At 40.6% G+C, this 8,831-nt stretch overlaps 1 protein-coding gene across 11 annotated transcripts in view; it reads left to right on the forward strand.

The window, feature by feature from the left end:
• The window catches only part of MCTP1 (multiple C2 and transmembrane domain containing 1), a 578,648-nt gene that overhangs the window by 474,752 nt on the left and 95,065 nt on the right, over positions 1-8,831 (forward strand). The gene's annotated exons all lie outside the window — the stretch shown is intronic.

Genomic DNA, 8,831 nt, shown 5'->3' on the forward strand with positions numbered 1-8,831 from the left:
CCAAGCTTTGTTCCCCTTGGATTGTCTATCACTATGCCCCTAGCAAGCAAACTCAAAAAGCTTTCCCACATGTAAATAAATGGGGGGAGTGTCTTCTCCAAATTTGATATTTGCAATTTGATAACTCAACAATAGACAATTGTTGAGAAGAATTGAAAGGCTGACAAACGTGGGAATCTACTTGGTCCTCAGCAAATTACATACTTTTAAAAAAAATTGCCATTAAGGATCTCTTTGATTTATGATCTGTGGATTATAATAGACCATAAACCAAATTGATTTTTTGCCAAAAGTTGTGCCAACTATTGTGCCCATAATGATCCAGAGTTATTTGATCATCAGCTGAAAAGTAGTGTATAATACTTTATTGTAATAGTAACATCATAAAGGTTGTATACATACCTTCAATGTAAAAGAACTTCCCTTTTAAATAACAGAAGCAAAATACACTTCAAATAGCAATGCAAACAGAATATAAAGTGCTTCAAAATAATTCCCTTTAGACATGGCAAAGTTGCCAACAACGCACCATGTTTACTTCTCTATTATATTTCTGTCTCTCTTACTAGATTATAAATTTGAGGGAAGCGACTCGTTCATCTTTGTATTTGCCACTGTCGGTAGTACCTGCTTTGCAAATTAGATGTGTTCAAATCCTTCCTTGTAAAATATAACAAACCAAACATGAGGTTGCTAATAGAGATTTTAATGGTTAGGCAGCATCAATAGACAAGAAGTTATTAGTATTATTGGCAAGGATTTTATGGATATATATTTAAATTGCACACTAAGAGACAAGCCCTAAATGCTATAAGCATCAATGTCATGGGGACTAATAGATACTTTTGTCAATTAATTCAGGATGTTTTCTTTAAGAAAATTGAACTCTGTTCAGACAATTGCTTTTTTGTCCCATTTACTTCATGAAGATTGTTGAGAGAGAAGAATATCTACCTTTCATTCAGCTGCCTTGAGTCAAATTTGCAAATAAGATTATTTGCAAATAGGAAAAACCGGTAATTTAGTTTTAGCTTCTTAATTCTATAAGGGGGTTTATCTTCAATATTTAGTCAGTGATTTTAGTATTCTTAGTGAAAAATTCTGAAACTGTAGACTTTGCTTGTTGTCTTCTCCAGAATATACCTGGCTTGGCTGGAAATGTCCACTTTCAGAAGAGAAATAGTAATGTATAATGTATCATTTTATACTTAAAATTCTCCAAAACATTTTACAGGCTATTGAAAAATTGCATATTATATAATTTTTATAAAATATAGATTCAAAATAGTATTTACCAAATCTTTTCCTTTTAGCACATCTCCTCTAACAGGCTCCTCTTTTAGCCATGGACATTTTCTTCCCCAACACAACCCACTGTGAAAGATTCTGTAGTCTAACTCTCATGGAATGCCAACTACACTCCATAACTCCCAGTAATTGCCTTTTATTTGCCCAAAACACACAGATCCACATATTCTGTTCTTTCCAGGCACCAGAGCAGCAATCACAACGTTTCATTCAACTTCTTATTCACTGGCTCAGTTAAGGCCTGACGTAACTCTTAAATCCAATTTGTCTAATTATGTGTTTGCTGGCATATCCAGCTGTGCATTTGAACTGGTTGCTCCTTTTGAAAAGAAACCTGGATTATACTTTGCTGGTTATAGAATATATATATATGTATGTATGTATATGTGTGGACACACACACACACACACACACACACACATATATGAATTTAGGTAAAGTGTTTGTAGGGGTTGCCATGCTGTGACTAAGTGACTCTCCTGCATAGTGCGTAGCACTGGAAGGATGGTATTTTCCCCTAAGTCCTTATTGATATCCCAAAGGCACCGCAGACTCTTTCAGCATATGTGAAAACTTTACAGAATTTCTGAGGCGCATTAAGAATACCGTTGGTTGATTCCAAACCAGGAAACTTTCTGTTTTTGGAAAGAGAGACAGAGAAGAGAAAGAATTTTCTGCCACCAAACAAACCAAAACAAAACAAAAATCTGTACATTCAGCTGACAAAATTTAATTAGGATGAAAACTATAAAAGAAAAATCAAAATGACCTTCAGGTTTGTATAGCAAAGAAAGAAAAGGAAACAAAATTTCTGTGACATAGTAAGTTGAAGAAGAAAAGAAACATTGTGAAAGATGAAAAGTGCATAAAAAGGTAAAATTATGTCTTCAGTGTATTGGCTGATAGTTGAGATTAATACCAAATAGGAAAGGATTTCTTTATGTGTTTATTGTTTAAGGAGAGTCTTTCCTTTCTTGGAGACGCTTAAGAATACAGGCACTGAACCCCCATACCTTTTCCCCACCATGGTGCCCATTCTGGTTTAATGAGCAAAATCAGATGTAATCCTTGCTGAATAAGTTTTGCAGCATTTAATGAGCTGAACCTGTTAAGGACAGAATAAGTAAACAGCTATTCCTGAGGTTAAAGCTGTAGACTCAGAGGGTGCCCTGTGTAAGAGGCGTGGTTAAAAATGGTATTTCACCTCTGCTGTTTCCTAGCTGGACTTGTTAAAAATAAGCAATCTTAGGTCTGAAATACCTAGACTGGGACCATGACATTAAAATTTCTAGCATGAGAATTGTTAGGCTTTTCCAGAATAAAACATTTAAGACATGCTTCATTCAGAAATGTCCCTGGCATGAAAGGGATTTAAAGATAGGAATGTCATCCTTCTCTTGGTTGAGCTGTCACTTCAAAACCTGGGAAAATTCTCACTGGCATTACCTGTTAGGCTTGTACCAACTATGCAAATTACAGTTACTGTAGAGAAAAATTTTGAAAGTGGAAGAGTGATGCCAGAAAATGGCTTTTACTTTGGATTTTAAAACTACTGAACCATCATTACACCCTGGGCTCTGTGTGAAGTACTTTATATTCATCATGTCATTTAGTCCTCCTCCAAGAGAGAGAAGCGGATTGTATTAGCCCAGCCAATGGGTTGGATCCTTCTAAGTCAAGTGACTCCCCCGACCAGGTCCCTTCATCAGTTGTAAGCAAGGGAACATGCTCATGTAGACAAGCATGGCTGCAAGAGCTCTTTCTTGAGAAAGGAGAATCAAGTCTCAGAGAATGAAGGTAATAGGTTGGCCAAGGAAACCAGGCATCTATTGCACACCCTGTAAGTATCATTATTTCTACTGCACATACAGGAAAATAGGGTCAGAAAGATTAAATAACTTATCCAAAGACACACAGAAAGTGTCAGAGCCAGTATTAGAAAACAGAACAGTCAGTTTCAAGTTTATATTCTGGACCACCAGTAATCACGTTTCCTCTTGGGGCTATATCCCACCACTCCCTGGGCACTGTTACAGCAAGTTTCTCCCACGAATTACAGAAAAGCCAGTAGCACTAACTTTACCTTCAAGTCAACATATTAATGGAAAGTATTAATTTTCCCACACCCCTCACCTCATGTCTTCCATACTTCTCATTCAGGGAAATAGAAAGGATATTCATTAAGCAATTTCTATGTATCGGGCATCCTGCTAAGCCTTTAAGAGACATCACCTCCTTTTATTCTTTACAATAATTATATCAAGTAAATAATTCTAAATAGTTTTACACCCATTTTACAAATAAGAAAATTCTGTATCAAGGAGGATAAGTAAGGAACTCCCCAGAGCAAATGTGATGTGAATCCAGTTGTGCCGTGTTGTAAAGTCTCAGGCTACATCTATGATACATGCATGGGCATTCCTTTCCCAAAAGACTGCTTTCTTAGTGTCCAGGGTCTTGCATAGTACCCCAAATGTCTCCAAATTCCTTCCTACAAGGTACTCAGTAACCTAACACAAATTGGTGCTGGTCATCTGTTCTATCCCAGGTGCCCCCATTAATTTCAGAAGCATTCATGACCAGGAGGACTACCTTCCATTCACCCAGATAAGCATGGGAGGAGTCCATCAAAGCTGACTTCTTCATATTTGTGAATAAAGTTTTTGAATTTCTTTGACACAAAAAAAAATCTTCAAGCAGTGTTTTCTAATTACACTTTAAGAGAACATTCATTTTTACTGTCATGATATTCCTCCCACACAACAATCTCAGTTATCTAATCAATGGTGGCATTAAAAGACTGAAGAGTGGGGCAGATCAATGAAATCATTCTCTGACTCATGATATGACTGTGACACAAATTGAGACAGAGTCTGCCTTGCTAAAATACTTTAGGAAACACTGAAATGTTAGCTCCTTCTCATGATAAAGCATTTGTTTCTTCATTTCCCTTTTAGAATAGTACTGAATATTGTTTCCCATTAGATCTGTTCCAAGGAGACCCAGAGCACTTATCTCTACAAATAGAGCTCCTAAGAACGGCACTCTTTGCCATAAGTGATGTTGATTGAACAGTTTGGAATGGTCCATCAAGGAAGCATCTGACTGACTTGAGCTTCTAAAAAATCAAGCACATTTATTATTTTGTCATCCAGTGTTCTCCATTCCAAAGAAGGCTGTGGTGGAATATGTGGAATACTGAATAAGTGAAATATTTCTAACAGGATCTGAAGAGGCTGGCCAAAGCCAAGCTGACAGAGGAGCGGACGTCATATGCAAAGCACTTTGAACGTATGGTTAGACCCTCTCTACTTCAGTAGGAGTTTTATCATTCACTGAAAGCAGCATAGACCACAAGTTTCCTGTGTTTGCATCTCAGTACCAAAAAAGACCACATATTCAGTACTCTTAGCAGAAGCAACACTGAGTCATACAGCCTGTAAACACATCTAAAAATGGATGATCACTCTTTTCTTCTTGCTGCTTATTTCAACAGCAATTTTCTCAATTTTTTCAGAAGGTCATCAGCTGACAAAAATCTGAGGAGGACCATGAAAAGAACCAGACCTTTAGTTTTCCAATACCATTACTAGAATAAATAAGTAGAAATCAACAGCAAATCAGATGTTGGTAGAAAGCTTATCCTCTGTGACCCTTCTCAAAGCTGTTCACCAACTGCTTAGCATTGTTAGATAATCACTTGCTGTACAGAGTGTGTCCCAACGTGTTAATAACCATCATCATCAGGCTTTGGATTTCCACCAATAGAATTTCCACATTTTCTTCACTCATCCAGGTCCCCCCACCACTGTCCCCTCCCTGTCAGTAGATGACCAGGTCTTCTCCTTTGCAAATTTCCCCCAGATTCCAGCACTGAAGCCCTATGAATTTGTACCCAAGTTAGGGTTGCCAGATTTAGCAAATAAAAACACAGATGCCCAATTCAATTGAAATTTCAGATAACAGCAGGACATACTTACACTTACATGCTTTTATAATACTCTTAATTTATCTGAAATTCCAGTTTCACTGGATGTTCTATATTTACCTGGCAACTCTATCCCAGTTTCACCTGTTATTCTTACCTCCAAACCTGTAGGAAGGTGATAGCTCTGAAATAAAGGTATTCCCCAACATCTTGAAGCATGGCATAGAAGACCCCTCAGGAGCAGGCCCCAACTAAACCATAGTTTCAGCTTCATCCCCCCAATATTCCAACAGGATTGTTTATTTGTGTGGTTTTGTTGTCGTTTTGCTTTTATTTTTTTAGAAGTATGCAAATGTTTATTGAGCAAACAGTGGGAGTAGTGGGCTAATGGTGAGGAAACAGAAATGAACCAGACCATGGCCATACTCTTTTGTTATCACTTTCTTCTGGACAACAATTGCTTGCCACTTCAGAGAGCGGGAAACCAAGCCACTTGCAAAGGCTAGCACAGCACAGCTGGATGGGAACCTAGTTCCAGCTGGTTCCCAGGCCTGCGTTCGCTGCTTTACCTCCTATATACCTAGTCCGCAGGCTCAGGGAAGGCAGCCCCTTGATCTTCATGACACAACTAGAAAAGAGAAAAAAGTGATGCTTCTCCTTTTGGATAGACGGGGAAACTCAGTCCCAGAATAAAGCAGTAACATTCGCAGAGCCAGTACTCACAGAGCATGGGTGGGAATGGCACAGTATGGGACAGACGTGGTGGCCCAGAGAAGGGCAGTGCAGACAGGGTCTGGAAGTTGGCAGAGGCCTGTAAATCACATGAGCACTGGGGACAGATGTGCAGCTTGGTGGAAGAGCTTGAAATCCTCACCCCAGGCACCACACATGAAGAGTTTGAGGTCCGAGTGTGATGCATGGTTGCTCTGTAGCCACACAGGGCTGGCAAAGACACAGGTGCATTGCTGGTGGCCGTAGCCCCTGTAAGGCTGTGCTCTTATGGGGTGCATCATCCTGGGTTGGTCTCTGGGGCTCCTCCACTGGCACAGCAGACTTGTAGGCAACGCATTTGGCGCTGATGAGAAGGTAGCTGTCCAGCCATGAGGGCTAGCCCCACCTGAGAAAGGGGTTGGAAGAGGGGCCTTTCACCCTGGGGAAAAGAAGACCTTCAAAGGTAGTAGGTCTGTGGCTGCTAGAGAGGAAGACTAGAGTGGGGTAGCCCCAGAGGTCGCAGGAGTGTCTGGAGCAGAGTATACTTACAGTTTCCCAAATATTCTATACACTCTTTCTTCCTTTGTTTCTTTGTTTCTTTGTTTCTTTCTTTCTTTCATCTCTCTTTCTTTCTTTCTTTCTTTCTTTTTTTTTTTTTTTTCTGAGATGGATTCTTGCTCTGTCACCCAGGCTGGAGTGTAGTGGCCCAACCTCAGCTCACTGCAAGCTCTGCCTCCCGAGTTCAAGCGATTATCCTTTTAGTAGAGACAGGGTTTCACCATTTTGGCCAGACTGGTTGCGAACTCCTGACCTTGTGATCCACCCGCCTTGGCCACCGAAGTGCTGGGATTACAGGTGTAAGCCACTGCGCCCTGCCTCTATACACTTTTTCTATGCCTTCTCTTAAAAACATACTTACAAATGTAAATGTATATTTCTTAATCACATATTTTGTTTTTCATAAATTAGTCACATTTAACCCATTTCAGATCACCTGTTTTTTATATCCTGCAACGTATCTGGAAGTATCCCTCATATTCCTGGAAAACAGTCTACCACAAGTTTTAATTGCTATATAATTTTCACTATATGAATGTGTGTGTGTGTGTGTGTGTGTGTGTGTGTGTGTGTGTGTGTGTGTATTTTAGAGACAGGGTCTCCCTCTGTCACCCAGGCTGGAGTGCAGTGGTGCCATCATAGCTTACTGCAGCCTCGAACTCCTAGACTCAATTTTCTCACCTCAGCCTCGCGCCTAGCTGGGACTACAGGTGCAAAGCATGCACCAGTCTTCTTGAACACTGTTTTCAGAAATTTTGGCTTCAGTTTTTTTGTTGTTGTTGCTGTTGTTGTTGTTGTTGTTGTTTTGGAGACGGAGTCTTGCTCTGTCACCCAGGCTGGAGTGCAGTGGCACAATCTCAGCTCACTGCAAGCCACACTTCCCAGGTTCAAGTGGTTCTCCTGCCTCAGCCTTCCGAGTAGCTGGGATTACAGGTGGCTGCCACCATGCCTGGCTAATTTTTTTTGTGTGTGTATATATATATATTTAGTAGAGATGGGATTCAGCCATGTTGGCCAGGCTGGTCTAGAACTCCTGACCTCAAGTGACCTGCCCACCTTGGCCTCCCAAATTACCGGGATTACAGGTGTGAACCGCCACACCCAGCCTGCTTCAAATATTTTTGCCTTCTCAGTACCATAAAGAAAATCGTAAAGAAATCTCTGGGTCTCTTTCTGGTAATGTGCTTTGGAAAGTCCTTGAAGAATTTCTGGGTGAGAATATATGCATTTTGAAGGTTTTTGGTAGTTAATATTAATTTGCCACCCATTAAGCCTTTAACATTTTATACAGCTGTGCCTGGGTAACTACTAATTATTATTATCATTTCTTCTGGAGAGCCGTCCCTGACACTTACCCCCTACTAATAGTCTGACCCTACCAACTCATACTCTAAGAGGTTAAGTGAGCCCTCACCTCTGAGTTCTCATGTCTGTCATAAATTTGTTTCATATACTTGCTGCCTAGGCATCCATTCTTAGGCCTGACATGAGTTATTTGAAACAGCAGTAGCCGTCCCCTTTGCTAGTTAAAACTTACCCTCTCTGTGTGGTTGTTTATGCTGTAGCCCACTTGCTTCTCATCGCATTGATCCAACAAACCCCGCAGCTGCTGACCATGATGAAATCTAATGGTTAACACTAGAGCCAAGTCAGCATTTCCCCACGTGTTCTCTTTAAACCAGCCACGGGATAGCATCCACGGACCTTAATAAAGGCGTAGTCTGACGGATCCTCTTTTTCTCTTGCGTGCCCCACCCACTGGTTGAGCTCCTTGCCGCCTCCAGCCTTCCCTCAGCCTCCCGTTGGCACCCCTAACCTCTCTGGGACCCTCAGTAAGTACTAAATGTCTTGTTTTATGCGTTTTGAGTTCACCTCCTCGGTGTGTCTCATCTGACTGACACACCTGAATCTTACTCCGCTCTCATCAGAGCACTCCTAGAAAGTGGCTGTCTTGACTCATGGTCATTCTCAAGAGACAGACCTCATGACCAAATTAGAAATTATAACAATAAAAATCACAGCACTCTCAGTATTTTATTATAGTTGGCTCACCATGGGTCCTCCTCACTGGCCTGTGATTGTTCTAACTGTATTTTCCTTTTGTATATCTTATCTCAACACAGCAAAATGGCTCGGACCATTTCGCTATGAGTTGTTCAAAAATGTTTGAATGAAAATATTTTAGTCTGATCTTTCCTTCCAAATAAAAAATTATCTAATTTTTTTTTTAGATGGAGTCTTGCTCTGTTGCCCAGGCTGGAGTGCAGTGGCTCAATCTCACTCACTGCAACCTCTGCCTCAGCCTCCCGAGTAGCTGGGACTACCA

This window comes from Sapajus apella, unplaced genomic scaffold (genome assembly GCF_009761245.1).
Source record: "Sapajus apella isolate SASKATOON/1434 unplaced genomic scaffold, GSC_monkey_1.0 scaffold1, whole genome shotgun sequence".
Classification (NCBI taxonomy): Eukaryota; Metazoa; Chordata; class Mammalia; order Primates; family Cebidae; genus Sapajus; species Sapajus apella.